Below are 22773 nucleotides of genomic sequence, written 5' to 3'. Positions count from 1 at the left end.
GGGGCCCCCTCCGACAGTCTCCAGTCTGGCTGCGTTCCACACGCAGAGCAAGCAGAATCCTCGCCTGCTGTGGCTTGGCAGGCTCCTTTGGAGCTCATCTGGGCCTGGTGCCCCACAGCGAGCAGGGACATTTTCAAGCAGCTCAAGGGGCCCAGAGCCCTGCCTGACCTGAGCTTGGATGTTTCCAGGGAGGAGGCACCTCCCACATCTCTGGGCACCTTCTGTCAGTGTTTCCCCACTCTGCTGGTTAAAAAATTCTTCCTTAGATGTAACCTGAGCCTGTTTCCCTCTCCTGTGTTTCAAAGCATTTCCCTTTGTCCTCTTGCAACAGAGCTTGTGAGGAACTTGACTCTGGAAAGTAACAGTTCATTTCTTTCCTTTTTATCCTTTGGGCAGCACACATTTTTATCATCAGCCAAGCCTCTCTCCAGCCTGACCCTTCTGATCACTGCAGCGAAGCTACTGAGGGAGCAGCAGAGGAGATGAAGCCCTTGAGGACAGCTTTCAGTTACAGTAGTCAGGTCAACTAGTTATTTATGGTAGTTAGCACTGGTAGTTAGCACTGGTAGTTAGTTATGGTAGTTAGCACTGTAGTTGGTTATGGTAGTTAGGACAGCCTGTTTGTTATGGCAGTTTTCGGATAAAACTCTCTTAACCCTCAATTGCTGTGGTGGTTTGACCAGGAAGACGTGGGAATTCTGGGAGGCTGTGGTCAAACCAATGGATGTTCGGAGTTTGATATTGGCACCTGATGTAGCCAGTGGGGTTTGGACACACCTCTGAGAATACACAGGGGTTTAAAAGCAGAGCTTCGGCCCTGAGAGGCCTCTTGGGACTTCAAGGGACGGAGGTCAGACCTCCCTCCCCTGTCCAGCCGCTGCTGCTGGGCGGGGGAGGGGCAGCCATTTGGTAGGCTTGGGCCTGGACAGAGATGGGGGGTGAGAAGGCCCTCGAGGATGGAAGGGTGGAAGAGCCCCAAGAGTCAGCCCTCGGGCAGCCATGTCCCCCCCCAGGAGGGAGAGAGAGGAGAGCCAGCGTCTGAATGTGATAGCAGCCGGCCAAGGAGGAGAAGGTGGGGGAAAGAGTGCCGGCCGGCCGTAGCGACAGCGTGTGTGGGAGTGCCGGAGTGCTTCGGGACAGACAGAGACTGAAAGTTTTAACCCCTTTCTTACATGATTGGGGCCTTGCAAAAATGCTGATCCTCCTCAGAACTGAATAATAAGGGAGATAGGAGATGAGACAAGGACCTGGCCCGAAGGATGTGGAGATGACTGAATGGGGAGAGATGATTGGAGTGACCTTTTGGCTGGACTTTTCTTGTGTAGCCATAGACTCATTTTATTCCTGTGACACAGAGACTGCGCTTGGGGGGAAGCAGTGCCTCAGAACCAGGAGAGTTCATCGTGGGGACCCCTCGGCCCCAGGGGGTTGGAAAAATATGGGTTGGACAGATGTCCCAAAGCAGAGACTGTGCCTTTTGGAGTGAGACAAGGCATCCTTAAAAGACAGCCCTAAAAGCAGCTCTGGTCCATGCACAGTGGTGAGAGCACTGGGCATGGAAGGAAGATGTCACAAGCGGCAAAAGGACTTTCCGGGCGGTGCCGAAGTGACATGGAAGCACACGAGGTTTCAGCGTGTTCCCAGGGAAAGACTATGGAACAAGAAGGACTCCTCTCCTCTTCATGAACTGAAGTTTGAGCATCCTAAAGGGTGCTGCCAGGCTGGGCAGATGGTAATTTGGGAGAATGTATCGGACTGGGAAATTCTGGTGGTGGGGAGGAGAAAAGTGTTTTTGTAAGGTTTTCCATTTTTTTTTTTCTTATAGTTTTTTTTCTCCTGTAGTTTAGGTAATAAAGTTTTCTTTATGTTTTAAGCTGGAGCCTGTCTTGCTTATTCCTGGTCACATCTCACAGCAGACACCAGGGTGAGGGCATTTTCATGGGGGCACTGGCTCTGTGCCAGGCCTAAACCATGACACTCCATTTCCCTTCAAGGGCAGGAACATCTTTTCCTGGATGGAAGCTGGAATTGCAGACTTTTGGAATGTGTGCAGGGCAATACGGACTGGGATCAAACATGGACTGGGATCAAATATGGACTGGGATCAAATATGGACTAGGATCAAACAGGGACTAGGATCAAATAGGGACTGGGATCAAATAGTGACTGGGGTCAAATATGGACTGGGATCAATTATTGATTGGAATCCTACAGTGTGAGATAAACTGGACTGAGCTTATATAGACTGGGATCAAATACGGGCTGGGATCAAATTTGAATTGGGATAAAAAATGGACTGGGATCAAATATGGACTAAAATCAACTATGGACTGGGATAAACTGGACTGGGATCAAATCAGGACTGGGATCAACTTTGGACTGGGATCAAATATGGCCTGGATCAAATATGATGGATTTTATTGACTGGGATCAAATATGGACTAGGATAAGCTGTGGACAGGGATCAAATATGGACTGGGATCAAATATGGATTGGGATCAAATGGACTGGGTTCCTACAGACTGGGATAAACTGGACTGAGATTATATAGATGTCGCGGTTTGAGAGGAAGTTAGTTTTCTGGGATATGAAGTGGTCAGGCCAATAGGTGCTCACATTTGAATACTGGCACCTGGTTTTTTTGGCCGCTGGGGACATTGGATACGCCTCTGAGAACTCAGGGGTTAAAAAGCAGAGCACTCCCGGGGGAAGCTCCCTTGGGTTCCAGTGAGGGAAGCAGGTCGGGCCTCCCCTGCCCAGCTCCTGGCTGGTTTGGGGCTGGGTGAGGTAGGCCTGGCCTTAGGATGGAAGGGTGGAAGAGCCCCGAGAGGCATCGGGCAGCCACAACTCCCCCCCAGGAGACAGAGGGAGACAGAGCGCCTGTGCCACCATGAAATTTGATATCCTGTGCTGGCAGCACAGCCCGGCTGGCGGAGAAGGGCGGGGGAATGCAGCGAGAAGGGGTCCAGCAGCTGTGGGAGCTTTGGATGGGCAGAGCCCGAGCTTTTAACCCTTTTTTGGACAAGGAAAACTTTGCAGAACATTAACCTTTCCTAGAAGAGAGATAAGAGATGAAATGGAGGAAGAAAATGTGCAAGTGTGAAGGTCTGGGCAAGTGAAAGATGTCAGGAGAGTAGAGAAGAATCTTAGGTGGGAAGAGATGATGGAGTGGCCTTAGCTGGACTTTTCCTGTATGGCCATGGACAGAACCATGTTTCCTGTGACACAGAGACTGCATCCAGGGGGAGGCAATGGCTCAGAGCCAAGAGGGTTCAGTGTTGGTAACCCTCGGCCCCAGGGGGTGAAATTTGGGGAGCACAGGTGTCCCAAAGGTGAGACTGTGCCCTTTTTGGAATGGGACAAAGCATCCTTAAAAGGACAGCCCTAGAAGCAGCTCTGTCCATGTGCAGTGGTGAGAGCACTGGGCATGGAAGGAAGATGTCACCATGGCAAATGATCTCCAGGCGGTGCCATGTGTGACATGGAAACACACGAGGTTTCAGCGGTGTTTCCTGGGGATGCCTATGGCACAAGAAGGACTCCTCCCCTCTTGATGAACTGAGAATTGATTACCTAAAGGGTGGTGATGGACCGAGAGTTGGTTATTTGGGGGTAGATGTATTGGAAATTTGGTGGTGGGGGGGAGGAAATGTTTTTGGAAAGTTTTCATTTTCCCTGTGTGTTTCTTTTTACTTAGAGTTGTAGTTTAGTTAATAAAGGTTTCTTTTCTTTATTTCTAAGTGGGGGCCTGCGTTGCTTATTCCTGGTCACATCTCACAGCAGACACCAGGGTGCATATATTTTCATGGGGGCACTGGCATTGTGCCAGCGTCAAACCATGATACCTATGCTGCCAGCTGGCCTTTTTCCACCTCTCCAGCCATCCCCACAGAGCATTGGCTACCATCCATGAATCAGTGTAGAGGTAGAGCTTTGGACATTTCTCTCCCTTAGCAATGTCCAGGGCCAGCTGAACAGCTTTAAATTCTGTAAGTTGACTTGATCCACCTTCTCCTTCAGCGGCCTCTGCCACCTGTCGTGTGGGGCTCCATACAGCTGCTTTCCACTTCCGGTCCATCCCTACGATGTGACAGGAACCATCAGTGAAAAGAGCGTAGCGCGTTTCCTCTGGGGGCAGTTGGTTATAGGGAGGAGCCTCTTCAGCCCATGTCACTGGTTCTTGTACCTCTTCATCAGTAAGACCAAAGTTCTCACCTTGCAGCCAGTTTGTAATTATCTCCAAAATCCCAGGGCAATTCAGGTTTCCAATATGGCTGCACTGTGTGATAAGAGCAATCCGTTTACTCCATGTAGCGTCAGTGGTGTGGTGGGGGGTGGGAACCTTTCCTTTGAACATCCACCCCAGCACCGGTAGTCGGGGTGCCAGGAGGAGTTGTGCTTCCGTGCCAATCACCTCTGAGGCAGCCTGGACTCCTTCACAGGCAGCCAAGATTTCCTTCTCTGTGGGAGTGTAGTTGGCTTCTCACCCTCTGTAGCTTCGACTCCAAAATCCCAGTGGTCGGCCTCGAGTCTCCCCAGGCACCTTCTGCCAAAGGCTCCAGGACAAGCCATGGTTCCCGGCTGCAGAGTAGAGCACGTTCTTCACCTCTGGTCCTGTCCTGACTGGGCCAAGGGCAACTGCATGAGCAATCTCCTGCTTGATCTGGGCAAAGGCTTGTTGCTGCTCAGGGCCTCAGTGGAACTCGTTCTTCTTGCAGGTTACCAGGTAGAGAGGGCTCACGATCTGACTGTACTCAGGAATGTGCATTCTCCGAAAGCCTATGGCACCTAGGAAAGCTTGTGTTTCTTTCTTATTGGTGGGTGGAGACATTGCTGTGATCTTGTTGATTACTTCTGTAGGAATCTGATGCCGTCCATTAATAAGGCCTCTGATCAGCCTTATCATGAAGCAGAGCCTTGGTGCTCAGGATCTCAGTCCCTGAGGAGGGACCAGGTCCCAAAGCCAGCTCAGGCCAATGCCGCGGGGCTACCTTTCTAGCAAACCTGTTGATGTTCAGCTCTATAGTGATTAGCAGCTCTCAGGACCTCAGCTCTTTGCTTGCTAGGTAGTGGAGCCCCGGGCTTGAGGCAGCAGCAGACGGAGAGAGGAGAAGGAGAAGGCAGAAGCTGTTCCACAGAGAAGGCTTTATTTGGGGGTCCGCGAAGGGTCTCAGCTCTTCTTCTTCTGAGCTAGTAGGGTACAGCATGCTACTTTTATAGGCTTGGCAAGTATCCAAACTTGACCAATGGCAAGGGATTAGGGGGACCATAAAATGACCGATAGGTAAAGGCTACCATGGCATTGCCTTACATGGTCATAGAGACAGTTTATAGGGCAGATGTCCATGGAGTCAGGAAGCTTCCTTGCTGCTGTGTCAGCATTCCTTTTGTTAGATTCTCCATGGTGCTTTTGCTAAATGTATGGGGTTTACTACAGTCCATCTTGCCACTTCACTGCCAGGAACTGAATCTCACGAGCTGGTCCCTTTACCTTGACTTTTTAATGGCAAAACCAGTTCCCAGGAGGATTTGGATGATTTCCTTCCCTTTCTCAAACACTTCTGCAGCTGTGCTCCCCTCACACAATGATGTCATCAATATACTGCAGATGTTCTGGAGCCTCACCCCTTTCTAATGCAGTCTGGATCAGTCCATGGCAGATGGTGGGGCTGTGCTTCCACCCCTGGGGCAGTCGGTTCCAGGTGTACTGCACTCCCCTCCATGTGAAAGCAAACTGAGGCCTGCATTCTGCTGCCAGGGGAATGGAGAAAAATGCATTGGCAATGTCTGTAGTGGCCAAGCACTTTGCTGCCTTGGACTCCAGCTCGTACTGGAGCTCTAATTTGTCTGGCAGGGCAGCACTCAGTGGTGGAGTCACTTCATTCAATGCACGATAGTCCACAGTCAATCTCCATTCTCCTTCAGACTTTTGCACAGGCCAAATGGGACTGTTGAAGCGTGAGTGGGTCTTGCTGACCACACCTTGGCTCTCCAGCTCTTGGATCATTTTGTGGATGGGGATCACAGCATCTTGAGTGGTTCTATACTGTCGTCGATGCACTATGGAAGTGGCAATTGGCACCTGTTCCTCTTCTCCCTTCAGAAGTCCTACTGCACATGGGTTTTCTGACAGTCCAGGCAAGCTGTTCAACTGCTTGACACCCTCTGTCTCTACAGCAGCTATTCCAAATGCCAGCCTGAGTCTCTTTGGGTCTTTGAAATACCCACTTCGGAGGAAGTCTATACCTAAAATGCATGGGGCTTCTGGGCCAGTCACAATAGGGTGTTTCTTCCACTCATTTCCAGTCAGGTGCACCTCAGCTTCCACCAAAGTGAAATCCTGTGATCCCCCTGTCACACCAGCAATAGAAACAGACCCCGTCCCCACATGTAATCCTTCTGTAAGCCACCAAGGTCCTTCAGGGAAAAGGACTCAATATTTGCATCTGATCTTGCACCTGCTGCTTTGACTCCTGATTTTATGTCAGGAGGCATTGAGGTTCCTTCTCATTCATCATCATCATCCTCATCATCCACTGGTCAATTGGTCTTGTCAGTGCATTTCCCACTTCTAGTACTGGCAGCAACAGCCATTGGTTGAGGCTTATTTTCTGGTTTAGCTGCTGGCTTAGGCTCACTATCTGGTTTGGCTGCTGGCTTCGAGCCTGGGCTGTTGGCTGCAGCCTGAGTCACCGGGACAGTTGCTGATTTATCTCCCTGCCCCCCTGCCTCTCTCTGCTGCCTGACAGGATCTAGCAGTGAGTGATGAGCACAAGCCAGGGCCCAGCTCACTGCAATGACCTTCCTCTCCTTAGGCTCATCCTGGTACTTCTCTTTCAGATATTTCCCCACCTCAGCTGGGTTCTGAATTTGTTCATGGGGAAAATCCCAGACTGTAGGGTCAGAGTATTCCTTCAGGATTTGGCCCATATCCTCCCATTTCCCACACCACTTAGGATTTTCCACACCGGGGTCAACTCCTGAGTCAGGGGTCTCATCAGCTCGTCTAGAAATCTCAGTCCTCATCCTAGAGAAGCAGCAGGCTGCATAGAGGAAGGTTACCAGATTGAATACCAGAAAGATGGTTTCTTTAACATTTAGGGGAAATTGAACATCCTTCACTAGTGATGCAACAGATTCATAGGAGAAGAAGGAAAGCAGAGGCTGAAAAACATCATTCCCTCCTGCTCCTCCTGCAACAAACTGGATGCATAACCATAGCCACGAACCATTCATACCTGGAGCAGACCCCAGCATGTTTATAAACTTCTTGCACATCATTGCCACCAAGCCCAGCAGGATAGCTACTCTGGTCACTGCCCCTCTGCCATAAAAACTACATATTAGGGACAATACTAAAGCTATTTCTGGATAAGAAAATAAACCTAGGGACCAGAGAGGTATTAAAATCTCAAAAAACCTAGGGACCAGGTATGCATGCAAACCTTCACCCCAATAGACATTATGAATTAAAAAACCATGGCTATTAGCTGATTTAAACGAACACAGAGTAATGGCAACCAAAATGCACTCAAAACAGGGTTTCTCCACTCTCTCTTGAGCCCCACATGTTGGGTCCTGGTTTAGGGTAAATTTGGTAGAGAATCTCCAAAGGGGGCACCTCCAGAAAGCAAACCCACACGGCCCCTCCCCCCAACCGGTTTGGGAAGGATTCCTCAGAGAGAAGTGGAAAGAACCTGTTTATTTAACAGGCACAGCACCCCCAGCACACAGAATGAACAATACCGGATGACACCGCTCTGAAAAAGGTGACAAATTCAGGAAGTCTCTCTCGGAGGTGGTCGCTCTGTTCTCAGTCCCTCCGGCGCTGGGGCAGCTGCTGCAGCCACAAGGTGCAAACTCTCGGTGTTCCCAGGTCCCAGTCCGGAGCAGGTTTGAGATAGTCGAAAAAGAGGAGAGGACAAACAGTCCAGGAAGGAATTTGGACTGCTTAGCTAAACTGGCTAATGAGCAGGAGCAAAAGCAAGCAGATGCGAGAGCAGAGAGAGAGAGAGAGAGCGAAGCAAAAAGCAAAAGCAGCAAAATCAAGACCCGCAGTCTCACTTGTGTCCCGCCAGGCTGATAAGAATACCCAAACAAAACTTTCACTCTTCCGACCCAGTCTTAAAGGCACAGAACATGATATCCAGCATTAACAGAACACATGAATGGGGACACAAGCATCATAAGGACCCTAGAACACCTTCGAAATCTGGTGCAGGAGCAGTTGGACCAGGGTCATCTGGAGACTTCTACCAGTCCCTGGAACACCCCTGTCTTCTGCATCAAGATAAAATATGGGAAATGGAAGTCGTTACAAGGCCTCCGAAAGGTCAATGCCATGATGGAAAGCATGGGAACCCATGGGAAACCATGGGAACCTGTCATTGCAGGCAGGCATGCTGTCGCCTACCATGCTTCCCGCAAACTGGTCGGTCCTCATTGTGGATCTGAAGGATTGTTTTTTGCAATTCCTTTGCATCCTGATGACAGACCAAAATTTGCCTTCTCGGTGCCAGCAATTAACAATGCTGAGCCCACACAGAGATATCAATGGAAAGTTTTGCACCAAGGAATGCGAAATTCTCCAGCCATATGTCAATGGTATGTGGCCTGTGTCTTGTCTGGAGTTCACAAGCAGTTTTCTGATGCACGTCTGTATCATTATATGGACAATATTTTAGTGGCTGCATCCAGGACAAGCTGCTGAGGATTAAGTCTCAGTTGCTCAATGCTTTGTATTCTCATGGGCTGCAGGTGGCTCCAGAAAAGGTTCAACAACAACCTCCTTGGAAGTATTTGGGGGTCAAAATTCTGGAATAGACAATCCGACATCAGGAGGTGCAATTTGTACATTTGGTGAAGACACTGAATAATGCCCAGAAATTGGTAGGTGTCACCACTTGGTTACATCTGTACTTGGGACTGACCAACACACAACTGTCTCCTCTGTATGATTTGTGGAAAGGAGACAATGGTCCTGCTTATGCATCACAGAAGATGTGGCAGTTCCTGCAGTTGTGGAGTGTGTCACACAGGTTTGGTATCCCTCATGCTCCGACTGGTCAGGCTATTGTAGAAGATGCTTGTGGTACTCTGAAGCGGGTTCTTCCGAAAGAAAAATGGAGAATGTAGGGTAAAACCCCACACAGTCAGTTGACAAAAGCTTTGTACACCATCAATCATTTTACTGTGCCACAGAACTCAAAACATCCTGTCATTTTGAATCATCACCTTTCGTTGCAGGCTCTGGACGAGACACGTCAGCCTCAAGCGAAGGTTCAGATGCGGAATCACCAAACAGTGGGAAGGTCTCTATGACCTTATCCCTTCGGGGCGTGGGTATGCTTGTGTATCCACAGATACTGGGGTACGCTGGGTACCTTTGAAGTGTGTTCATCCTGACCTGCAACTGCAGAGACAGAATCCAGCACACGGGCAAAATGGAAACCGCGACCAAACTGAAAGTCATCAAGTGGATGAATCGTTGAGTGTCGCAGTCGAGGCGGTCACGACATAAAGTAGAGATCACAAGCAGTCTCAGTTGGTAACACTTGGCAACAGTTTATTAATGAAAATGGCTGATCTTTTATACACTTTCCAGTTGTTTACCCTTCTTCTACCTTAGCTATTGGCCACAATAATTCAATATCATGCCATTGGTGAAAAGTTATTCTGACTCCACCTAACTTTCTAAAACCGCTTCATCCAGCTGCAGAATGCTCTTATCTTCCTTCTCTCGATCTCCTTGGTTACGGCCTTGGGGAAAGCTCCTTATCAGCTTCTTCTTCTTCTTACTTCTTGCTCCTTTAGCTAACAGGCCCGCTGCTAGCCCCTTCCACAATTCCCCTTTTTTTGTTTTTGAACTGTAAATACAGCTGCTATGGATTTTTGCAGGGCCCTTTGCAAAAACCCAAGCAGAGAGGGGACACACAAAATCACAATCACAACCATCAACAAAATTCCCACTCTTAATACAATCGTTCCTGTCCTTCATCCATCTTCAAGTACCGATATATGGTCTTAGCCAGCGTCATCCGCACGCTCTGCTTCAGCTGCAGAACCATCGATCCTGTCCTTTCCCGCACGCTCTAGGTAAGGTTTGACACAGCGAGCAGGAACCCATCGAGGACCATTATCTGTCAAAACACAAGCATAACCCCTTCCCCAGGTTATCAGTTCTACTGGACCAGACCATATACCAGTAATCAAATCCTTGACCCATACCTTGACATTTCTATGGAAATTTGGTTGCTTAGAATTCAAAGAAGAAAAATGGCAAAAGATTGGAGATAACTGTGAGTCAGGTAGGGGACGCAAGAAGTTTAACACATAAACAGCTTTATCTAATCTCACTTGAGGTGGGTCCTGTTGCATTCCCCCTTTTTGTTTTTGAACCTGACGTTTAAGAAGTCCGTGAGCTCTTTCAATAATTGCTTGGCCCGTGGGGACATGTGGAATACCTGTTGAATGCTCAATGCCCTAAGCACGAAAGAATGCTTGCATTTTCTGCGAAGCATATGCTGGGCCGTTAGCTGTTTTTACATGACACGGAACACCTAAAATAGAAAAGGCATGATAAAAATGACGAATAGCATCTCGAGTTTTTTCTCCTGTGAATGCTGAAGCAACGATTGCATGAGAAAAAGTATCAACTGTAACATGAACATACTTAAAGCGACCAAATTCTGGCATTTTTGTAACATCAGTTTGCCATTCTTCTAATGCAGAAAGACCTCTAGGGTTCGTACCATAATACTGAGTAACATGAGTCATATGACAGTTGGGACAAGAGGAAAGAATAGATTTTACTTCGGCAGTAGACAATTTGAATTGCTGCTATAAAGCTGGAGCACTCTGATGAAAAAATTGATGGGATAAAATTGCCTGCTGCAACACATTGGGTACAGTTTTGATTGCAGCAGCAGCAGCTACTAAAGAGTCTACATAGGCATTGCCTTCAGCAAAAAATCCTGGTAATGATGTATGGCTGCGAATGTGCATGATAAAGTAAGAACGTTTTCGAGCACCAATAACTGTCCACAACTTCACTAATATGGTAAACAATGGTTTCTCTTGAATATTATACAACACTGCTTGATCTAAATGCTTAACCAAATTGGCAACATAAACTGAATCAGTAACTATGTTTACAGAACCAGGAAACAAAGTAAAAGCCAAAAGAACAGCAGAAAGTTCAACCAGTTGAGGAGATCCCTGCTGAATCACTGTCTGATATTCCCAGTGATCATCCTTTCTCCAAGACACAGCTGCTTTTCCGGTTTTCCTGGACCCATCTGTAAAAACTGTTATACCTTCCACTGGAACAGGAGAACAAATTTGCTTGCCTTCAAAAGGGATCTCTTTAGCCAGTGTTAGAACAGGATGAGAAGGCAAATGATACGAGATTTGGCCTGTAAAACAAGATAAGGCAGATTGCAATTCATGATTATTTTGAAAGCACCATTCGAAATACCACTGTTGTACAGGTATCACAATGGTCACAGGGTCCTGTCCCAAAATCTCATGACAACGCCTGCGACCCTTGATGATAATATCTGCAAAAAGCTCATAAAGTCCTGGAGCTGTTTTCCGAGATCTGAAAGATAAAAATATCCATTCCAGAATATGCAACTGATCTTCCCAATTATCATTCCATTGACACAGTATTCCACATGGTATTTCATGGTCCTTCAAAATAAACAATTGAACACCAACAGAGGGATCTATCCTGTTAACAAATTTGTGTGCTAGGGCTAATTCAACTTCTTCTAGGGTCTTTTTTGCCGCTGAGGTCAATTGCCTCTCATCAGTGGAGGAAGTGATGCCTGAAAGCAAATCAAACAATGGCTGTATCTGATGATTTGTTATGCCTAAATATGATCGAATCCAACCTATTAAACCAACCAATTTCTGTACATCAGTAGCAGTTTTAACATCAATGTCTAACTTTACAGGTTGAGGCATAACTTGAGTGTTGGTCAGCAACATACCTAGGTATTTCCAAGGCATGTGTTCCTGCACTTTCTCTGGAGCAATGACCAAACCAAAGGCTTTCAAATTTGTCACAGCACATTGTCTAAGAGCTGACAACTGTTGCTTGTTGTCAGATGCCAACAAGATATCATCCATGTAATGATAGCAGTAGCAGTTTTTAAATTGCTCCCGCACTTTTGACAAGGCCTGTGCCACAAACCATTGACAAATCGTTGGCGAATTTTTCATGCCTTGTGGGAGTACCTTCCATTGATATCTTTTATCAGGTTCCGCATGATTTAGAGAAGGCACCGTAAAATTTTTCTTTGTCCTGCTCAGCCAATGGAATAGTGAAGAAACAATCTTTTAGATCAATGACAACTATTTGCCATTCCTGTGGAATCATCGTGGGTGTAGGAAGGCCTGGTTGCAAAGCTCCCATTGTTGCCATTACAGCATTTATCTGCCGTAAATCATGTAAAAGTCTCCATTTTCCCGATTTCTTTTTTATTACAAAAACAGGGGTCTTCCAGGGACTCAATGATTCCTCAATGTGTCCTGCTTGCAATTGTTCTGTAACTAATTCTTGCAGGGCAGTAAGCTTTTCAGTAGTCAGGGGCCACTGGCGAACCCGGACAGGCTTATCTGTCAACCATGTCAGGGGTACAACTGGACGTTCGTTGCCCTGCAACACAGTGGCCCCCATTAAAAATCCGTAGTAATTTTGACACCCCATTGAGATAAACAATCTCATCCCCACAAACTTTGAGGAGCATCGGCAACATAGGGTCTGATGTTAGCTTGTTGGCCATCAGGATGTTTTACATTAATTACAATGGCTGACAGGCCACCTGTTGTAGCACCACCCAACCCCAGGAGTCCAAAACTTGCAAGAGTGAGAGGCCAGGATTGAGGCCAGCAAAGTCTCGAGAGTATTGTGACATCTGCTCCAGTGTCAATCAAACCTGTTACTGATATAGTTCCTGGATGACATCCACTGGCGGTGAGAGTGCATGTCTTTTCTGGACGGCTCTCTGTTACTTTCTCAGTCCAAAACACTTGAGGTTCTCCTGTCGATCCAAAGCTTCCTGTGCCGCGACTTCGGTCCGCTGTATTTGGAACAGAACTCACAAAAGGTACAAGTTGAGCAATGCAAGTTCCTTTCTGAATAGTGACAGGAGGGTCATCAATGGATACCATAGCATGAATCTGCCCTAAATAATCAGCATCAATAAGCCCTAGATGCACATGAATACCTCTAAGTGTAGTACTTGATCTCCCTATCAAAAACGCACTCAATCCCTGTCCTATCGGACCATAGGCATCAAGAGGCACTTTACATATTTCTTTTGTTAAAATGGTTACTGTGTCAGCGGTGGGTATATCAATCCCTGCGGACCCGCTTGTTGCCCCTGAGAATTGTTTGCAAATGGGTAGCTTTGCAGGGCTGGGAAGACCCGCATTTGCTGTTGTGGTTGTTGGGGTATTTGTTTCCCCACGCGCCCCTTTGCGCTCCTCTTTGGGTTTCCCGGCAATAGCTGACCATTTGCATGATATTTACTTCTGCATTGCTTAGCATAGTGCCCAGATTTAGCACAACGGTTGCATACAACATCACTGCTTGCACTTGGCCTAAATGTTGTTTTCCGGACAGTACACTGTGACTTTACGTGCCCTTGTTGTCCACAATTATAACACTTCGCTGAAGGTCTTAACACTGCAGCAAGAGCTGCCATTTTATGTTCAACTGAACCAACTTTCGAGCAAGCAGTAACGATTTCAGACAAGGTGGGTTCCCCAGGCAAAGTGTCAATAATCTTTCTGCAGTCTGGGTTTGCATTTTCTTTAGCCAATTGTACACACAATTTCTCTCGCAAAGTTTCATCATCTACCTGTTTCTCAATAGCGGCAGCAAGTTTTTCTGCAAACTGCAAAAATGGTTCTCTTGTCCCTTGTTGTATAGTAACATATTTCTGCTTTGGAGCTGCCATTTCCATTGTTTTAGTTAAGGCAGTCATGCCATTTTGCTGAGCTTGTGCCAAAATCGAAGGATCCCACCTTGCCTGTAAATCTGGATTAGCAAAAGGCCCAGAGCCCAGTAGGGCATCAACACCCACAGCATGACGAGGGTCGTGTTGAGGCAACTGCATATTTGTTAAAGCCGTGCGCTCAGCCACTCGCCTCCAAGTTTCTTGAAATACACCATATTGTACTGGCTGGAATAGAATTGTAGCAAGATGAGTAATATCATAAGGTGCAAGCAAATCTGCATTAATCACATGTATTAACTGCATTACCTCTGAGGAATTAATACCATACTGAGCTACTTTCAATTGGAGGTCTTGCACAACCCTCCAGCCGAAGACATGATGACTGTCATTCTGTCCTGCTCCAGGAGCTGCTTTGAAAACTGGAAAAGCCATAGGGTTATCACAAGCAACATTTGCATTGGCACTGTTCTCCTGAGGTACTCTTGGAGCCCCTAACCTTTCTATGATGTCCCAATTCTTTTCTTCAACTGCTTTCCTCCTAACAAATTCCCAAAACTCCTGAGGGTGTCGAGGAAGCACAGTGACTTGGCATGGAGGCAAAGTCCATGGGGCAGTAAGGCTAGAGCTCTTAGAAGATGAAGGGACCAGAGCTCCTTGCCCCAACACAGGTGTTACTGCGGGAGACTCATCACTTGACTCGCTGTTGCTGTCACTGTCAGGTAAAGGAGGATACATCCTTGCAGGTTGTCCAAGCATCTCAGAGGGGAGCGGGGGGGCAGACGCCTGGACCAGAGCGGAGGGAAGCAGGGGGGCAGATGGCTGGGCTTTTCTCTCTGCTAGAGACATTTCAGCTAACTGGCGTAGCGGTGTAGTATATACAGGCACCATCGAGAGCTGCTGCGCAGGTGTGAGATAAGGAGGCTTAGGGGTCTGATAAGAAGAGGCTAGGGCAGGTTGCCCAGAAGTTTTGGCAGCTTTCCCAGAAGCCTTGGCAGCTTTCCCAGAAGCTTTGGCACCCAGCCCAGAAGCTCTGGCAGCCTTCCCGAAAGCTTTGACAGCTTTCCCAGAAGCTCTGGCAGCGTGCCAGGTAACTCCCATGGCATCCGAACTTTCTTCACCAAGTTCCCCATCAGAGCCCCCTTCTACCTCAGAGGCCCCCTCTGCCTCAGCTCCCCCGTCAGGTTCTGTTATCAGCCCCGACTCTTCGTCCTCATCTTGCTCCGTTTCTCTCTCTACTTTCAATTCTTTTAAAGCCTCAAAGAGCGAGTTCCAGGTTGCTGCTAAATCAACAGCTGTTTTATCTCCCGCTCGAATAACTTGCTAAAGTCTGTCCCCAACTTTCTTCCATGCCTTAACACTAAATGCTGTGTTGGGATCAGTGCCAAAATTCTGTGATTTAGCCCACAGCAATATATTACAAAGTGCATAGTCTGACGTATTAATTCCCTTATTTCTTAACAAAACTTTCCATGTAGACAGAACACTTTCTTCCTCTTTAAATAAATTTTGTCCCATTATTACTAGTTGGTGGCTCACCTACTTCCAGGTGTCTTGATTGGAGGGAATCAGGTCCAGACCTCCCTGTGGCTTCCACCTGCCACTCTCAGCTGCACCAACGCCGCCTCCCCCACTACGTCCCAGTGGGTCACGATCGCCAATTGCTAGGACCCCGTATGGGCCCCCACCGACTAGGTTCTTATCATGTCGGTGTCACCAAAATGTCGCAGTCGAGGCGGTCACGACATAAAGCAGAGACCACAAGCAGTCTCAGTTGGTAACACTTGGCAACAGTTTATTAATGAAAATGGCTGATCTTTTATACACTTTCCAGTTGTTTACCCTTCTTCTACCTTAGCTATTGGCCACAATAATTCAATATCATGCCATTGGTGAAAAGTTATTCTGACTCCACCTAACTTTCTAAAACCGCTTCATCCAGCTGCAGAATGCTCTTATCTTCCTTCTCTCGATCTCCTTGGTTACGGCCTTGGAGAAAGCTCTTTATCAGCTTCTTCTTCTTCTTACTTCTTGCTCCTTTAGCTAACAGGCCCGCTGCTAGCCCCTTCCACAGTTCAGTGATGACTCAGATACAGATGGTGTGAGTGATCACTCCGATGATTCCTCCACGAGTGGACACTGAACATTGTTCATTTTTCTTTTTAACATTGTTCATATTTCTTTTTTTTTTTTTTTAATGGAAAAAGGGTGAGATGTCGCCCTGTTCTTTGAAGGTTCTTCTAAGCCTTCTGATGTTTACATTTTTGTAATGGAGTTTCTTACACACTTTCCATGGAAATAATGATTGTTTTGCAGTCCTTTCTGGAGAAGGAGAAAATTGATGGACTGTTGGTTTGACCAGTGTGGTTGGAGAGGTGACAATTTCATCCTCCAATCCATGGATGCTTTTGGAATTTTATAAATATCGAGGTCCAGAAAAAAATGTGCCTTTTTTGCCTTGGACATCGCAGGGTGTGAGTGTCGTTCATTTTGTCTTGTATTGCGACACCCTACCTCTCTAAGGAGCTGGATGCAGCAGCTAAGGGGTGGCCAGGACGCCCCAGAGCTGTTGTGGCAGTGGCAGTGAACATCCAGGAAGCACACAAGTTCACCCTGGGCCAGAAGATGACTGTGCTGGTGTCCCACACAGTGTCTGCAGTGCTGGAAATAAAGGAGGGACATTGGTTCTCCCCACAGAGATTCCTGCAATACCAATCCATAATGGGGGAACAGGATGATGTAGAAATTGTGGTAACTAACATTGGGAACCCAGCTTCTTTGCTCAGTGCTTGTATGGGAGAAATGGTGTGCGACAGTGGTCACAAGGGTTGCAGGATGAAGAGAGAGGCGAGAATGTTGACCTCATGTTCACAAGGCTTGATTTATTATTTTATGATATATATTACATTATGACTATACAAAAAAGAATAGAAAGAGAGTTCTCAGAAGGCTAGCTAAGCTAGGAATAGAAAAGGAATGAATAACAAAGGAGCTGTGTCCCGGCAGAAAGCCAGAACAGCTCTGCTGTGAGTGGTCAGTAAATCCGAACATCCACCAGAGACCAATCACGGATCCACCTGTTGCATTCCACAGCAGCAGATAACCATTGTTTACATTTGTTGCTGAAACTTCTCAGCTTCAGCAGAAAAATTCCTAACGATAGGATTTCAATGAAAAGATGTCTGTGACATGTCAGCTTTTTAATTTAGTTTAATTAAAAAGAAAATGTGTTTGTAATTTTCTCTGCTGTGCAGAGAAAATTATTGTGGTTATCTGTTGCCGATCAAAACTTCACTCAGGTGCTGGTGTGGAATGAACAGGGTATTTCTTCACCTGTAGAACATACAATTCTATCAAATCACCAAAACAATTTTACAATATAAGAAAATGCAAAAACAATGCAAAGAAAGTTCAAGCCCAAACAGCTGAGTTTCAGGAAAAAGTCCATGGACTGAAGATGTTCTTCTTTGCCATCTCTGAAAGTCCCTTTTGGTTCTGAAACAGGCTTGCTGCAGAAAAGTCCATCAATAGTTATCAAAAGCCATTGACAGTCATCAAACATTTTCAAACAATTTGAGACAACTTCTGGAATGTCCTGCCACAGCCCTTTATTGAATAACTTTGGGCTGAAGCTAATTTTTGGCCCTTTGATGCTTCAGAGCTGCTGCCAGCTATTTCTTTTTTTTTTTTTTTTTTTTTTTGTTGATCAAAAAGAGCAGCAGCAGCAGAGCAGCCAAAGAAAGTCCCTGGGGGGCCCCTGGCCCATGTGGAGGGATCAGGAACCCCAGATCTGGCCCACAGAAAGGCGGGCCAGGACCGACAGGGAGAAGCAAAACCACCAAACCCATCAGGAGGCCGGGAGGTGGCCCTGGCCCAGGGACCCGAGCCCAACAGCCCAGGCCCAGCATGGCAGGCGGGCTCTGCCTTCCCACAGCCTGGCCCCACACTGCCAATGGAATGGTGACCAAATGGTGACCAAAGAACCCTCATCTCGTGTCTAGGAATGTTTTTTCTCCACAGCAAACAAGCCATGATCGCTTCCCGCTGTGCCCTCTGCAATGCAAATGCAACAGGTGTGTCTCCCATCTGCCTCACGGCACCACCCCCTCTGGGCTGGGGACCAAAGGCAGAACTCTCAGCACCCACCTGCCCCTCGCCGCTGGGGCGCGAAAGGGGCAGCAGAGAGATTCGCACCCCCCAAGGGAAAGCAACTGACCAAACACCCCCAAACCCACCAACAATGCTGATTTTGAACGCAGGCAGACGGGCTGCACCCACAGCCAGCTGTCGGGCCATGCCTCCTCCACGGAAAGGGAGGCCGGCGCCCTCTTCCCCTGTCCCAGCTTCCCCTGCAGGGGCAGCCCCGGGACAGCCCGAAAAACTCTGGGGGAAGCCTCGCTGGGTGCAGGAGCAGCTGTGGGCTGCTCCGAGGGTCCCGTGGGTTCGGCGCGCTCTTCAGCATCATCCTGAACAGGCACTGGCTCGGTTTGAGGCGGCGGGGCCGGAGAGGGGGCTGGTGGACGCAGCAGGACAGCCGGGGGGGCGGTGCCGAGTCGCTGTTGTCGCCGAGGGCATCTCCTACCAACAGCGGCGCAGCCGCAGGGAGCGGTGTTTCTGAGCTCTCAGGCGCAGGCGGGGAAGCCGGTGAAGCCACGGGCAGGACCGCCCGGGGAGGCGGCGGCGGGGCGGGTCCAGGAGGAGGCCCTGCAGGCCTGGCAGGCGGGCCCTCGGAGACCGGTGCTGCCCCATCCCTGAGCGGGGCCGGGCCCAGGAGGCCGGCCAGGGCGGGGCCTGCAGGGCTGTAAGGGGCGGCGCAGCCCACTCCCATCCCCCCGGAGAGAGAGAAGGGGGGAAGGGATGGCTGCATCTGAGCATGCTCCGAAGACGCAGTAAAAAAACTTCAGCTCCTGGCGAAACTTCCCCCCCACTGCTGGGGGGCTGGGAAGCAACAGATCATCCGCCTCCAAAGGATCTTCTCCCGCTGGAGTCAGAGGAAATGGGACGAGCCCGTTGCAGTTGGCAATCCAGGGAAAAACAGCTGCTCTCCGGTTCAAAACTGCAAAGAACATCCTAAATGCTGGATAAATATGGGAGTATCCAAACCCACGGTCCAAAACGAATTGGAAAATGGCGTCCATGCACTCCCATACGAAAGCATCAAGGGCACAGAGCACATTCGTAAAGAACCCAAAAAGCTTTGCCCATCGAAAAAACTCACAGAAATCTGTCTCCAACAGGCAAAGTCCGTCCTCTTCACCCCATTTTTGACAGAGGGCAATAAGTTTCTCCTCTGAAGGGGAGAACCGAACCTCCTCCTCTATGGGGGAAGCCCTCCACATCAGCAGCCACAAACTACAAAGAGCCACATCTTCAGGAAGGGAAAAGCCAACAGTACCTTTTGAAAGAGTCCAGCATGCTCTGGCCAGCTCCATTGCGCTGCTGTGCTTTCCGAACATCTTCCTGGAGGCTTTTCAGAAGGTTTTCTTTGTGGTCAGCCTTGCTGTGAACTCCAAATCAGGATCTTCAGTTCTTCAGCTCTTGGCTAGAATCCACTTCTGTGGTCACTTGTGAAGCAACCATCAATGCCACACATTCGGGGTTTACCCAGTGCAGCAATTGTTCCTCTGGGGGTCTCTCCAAGTAATTTGCTCTTCAGACAAGGGGTCATCAGTTGATGGTTTTGTCCTCCTCACTCATTCGGGGTTCACCAATTGTCACAGTGGTCACAAGGGTCTTCAGGGTCTAAAGAGAGACAAGAATGTTGACCTCATATTCAGAAGGCTTGATTTATTATTTTATGATATATATTACATTATTACTATACTACAAAGAATAGAAGGAAAAGTTCTCAGAAGGCTAGCTAAGCTAAGAATAGAAAAGAATGAATAACAAAGGTCTGTGTCCCGGCAGAAAGCGAGAGCAGCTCTGCCGTGAGTGGTCAGTAAATCCAAACATCCACAGGAGACCAATCACGGATGCACCTGTTGCATTCCACAGCAGCAGATAACCATTGTTTACACTTTGTTGCTGAGGCCACAGCTTCTCAGAAGGGAGAAAAATCCTAAAGAAAGGATTTTTATGAAAAGATGTCTGTGACACCCCACCTATCTCTCTAACTCTCAGATGCCTTGCCTGCCTTTTTGCCGTGGATCTTGTCATCTGAGAGTTCTGTCACTGTCCTGGTGTGAGGGTTGCTGTTCTGTCCCACCGGGTGGGTTCCACTCTGGTCTCGCTGTCAGGGTTGCTGTGTTGTGCTGCTGTTGAGGAAAAGGCTGTGCTGTTGTTAGGGGGGCTGCTTAGGCTGAGGTGAGGGCTGGGCTGAGGGCTGGTGCACCTGTACCCTAACTTGTCTCCTAAGCTGTTCCCTGTAGCCCTGATCTCCAGTGCACTGTGCAGCCCTCAAGCCTTCTCCCTTGACCCCTCAAGCCCTCCCTCAACCCCTCAGGCTCTGTCTGTCACCCTCGAGCCCCTCAGTGCCCCTCAAGTCCCCTCTCAGCTGCCCCTCAGCTCCTGTGTGTCACCCTTAATCCTCTCTTTGCCCCTCAGCCCCCAGCTTCTCGGTGTCACCCTCCAGCTGCCCCTGTCACCCTCAGCATCTCTGTGTGTCACCCACTGTCCCCTCTCCCTGCTCCTCCCTCAGTTCCCAGCCTCTGCCACCCTCCAGCCCCCACAGTACCCCTCAAGCTGCCCCTCAGCCTCTGTCAGGCCCTGAAAGGACCCTAAATATACCCTCTTAATTCCCTAAAAATGGCCTAGTTTTCAAAGTGTCCCAAACACCCCACAAAAACACAAAAAGAGTGTCAGAATACACTAAAACCACCCTACTTTTAAAAAGCCCCTAAAACACCCCTAAAAATCCCCAAAGAACCTTTTGGGACTACTTAGAGATTTTTTAAAGAGCTCTGAGAATACCTCTAAAATCTTGAAAATGCCCTGTAAGACCCTAAAAAAGTCTATAAAATTCCCCCAAAAACCCTAGAAATACCCTAGTCCTAAAAAAGTTCTCCATATACCCTCAATACTCCTTAAAAAGCCCTAAAACCTTTTAAGTAGTCCTAAAAAAGCCCCCAAAATACCCCAAAACAATATACCCCCAACAATTCTAATTAGTAGTAAGACAGCCCTTAAAAAGTCCTAAAATGTTCTTTTAAAAGCCCTGAAAAAGCCCTAATGGTTCCTAAACATTCCCAGAGAATTTCTTAAAAACTCCTGTAAAAAAAATCACTAAAATATCCTTAAAAATTCCTGAAAAAAAAAACCTAATAAAACCCCTAAAAGGCTGTTCAACTCCTACTTGTAACTCTGTGGCCTCCAAACCTCATCTCTGCCTTCCGATCAGGGTAACTGCCTGCACCTGCTGGGAGGGCTCTGGGGCTGTCCCACCATGAGGGTGGCACCTGTGCCCTAACCCTGCCTGGCACCCCATGTCCTTTGCACCCCAACCCTCAGGGTCAGCTCTTCACCTGTCCAGCCCCCCCATCTCTGCCCCTCAGCAATGTCTGTGTGTGTCCCAGAGCCGTGTCCAGGATCCCACGAGCTGCTGCAGGGAGTCACCGGTGGGCAGTGGGGGAAGTGAGGGACGGGGCAGGGCGACCTGGATTTCAGAACCCCAGCAGACGGCCGGGCACTCAGCACCACAGGCACCCCAACGCCAACGCCACCATTGCTCCTTGCACAGAAAACTCGCCTGGCCAGGTTCCTGATGGCAGACTGCAGGAGGCACTTGGCACTGTCAAACCAACCCGAGTGGGCACTGGTGCCAGCTTCAGTCTGGGATGCATCCTGTGCAATGCGGAATTTTAGCAGCCAGCTGGCAACTCCGGGACAGAGGCCCCTTTACACAAATGCCTGCCATTTTCCCTGGAAACAAAACTCACCTGGCCAGGTCCCTGATGGCAGATTGCAGGAGACACTTGGCACTGCTAAACCACCCTTCCATCGTGCAGGGGCCTTCACCTCCCTTCTCTGTCCAAGGCCCAGCTCCCCTCACCCGGCTGCATGGCTTCCCCTCCCGCACCCAGCCCACAGCCTGGCAGGGCAGCTCTGAACCTTTCACCCACCGGAACCAAGAGAGCTTCCCCTGGGAGTTCTCTGCTTTTAACCCCCTGTGTGCTCAGAGGTGAATCCATGTCCTCAGGGGCCACACCAGGTGCCATTATTCAAACCTGAACACTGATTGATTTGAACACAGCACCCCAGAAAACTCACTTCCTTTTCAAACCAGGACAGCGGGACAAAGGGATCCGACCAGAAAATCCTGAACGAGCTCAGTAACCAAAAAACTGGGGTTAAATGTGAAATGAGCGGCTCTGATTGGCTGGTCCAGCACAGCCCGCGCCTCTCCATCCCCGCCCCACCTGCCCACCGCCCCAAGGTTCCCCCTGCCCAAAAAAACCCCAGCCCGGGGCTTCAGCGTCCCGGAAAGGCCTCAGCCAATGGCAGCGCAGGTTGGAGGCGGCTTAGCCAATGAGAGCTCGGGACGTTGGATTGCCTCATCAGTTGTCGGGCAGAGCCCGTGGCCGATCGCTGCCCAGAAGAGGCGGCAGCCAATGAGAGCGCGCGGCGCTGCCGAGCCCGCCCTGCTCCGGACTGGCGCTCCCAGCGCAGCGCGGCTGCTTTGGGGCTGCTGCTCCCTGCCCGGCCCCGGCCATGGGGCGAGGGGCGGCAGCTGGGGCCCTGCTGGTGGCACTGGTGGTGCTGGGAGCCCCCCCGGCTGCGGGCGCGGAGCTCTCGGGTGAGCCGGGTGAGCGGGGGACCGGGAGGCTCTGGGACAGCGGGTGAGAAGGGGGAAAAGGGGGCGAAGGGGGGA

The sequence above is a fragment of the Zonotrichia albicollis genome, chromosome 31 (genome assembly GCF_047830755.1).
Source record: "Zonotrichia albicollis isolate bZonAlb1 chromosome 31, bZonAlb1.hap1, whole genome shotgun sequence".
Classification (NCBI taxonomy): Eukaryota; Metazoa; Chordata; class Aves; order Passeriformes; family Passerellidae; genus Zonotrichia; species Zonotrichia albicollis.
The sequence above is the reverse complement of the archived record's forward strand: the minus strand, read 5'-3'. Positions refer to the sequence as shown.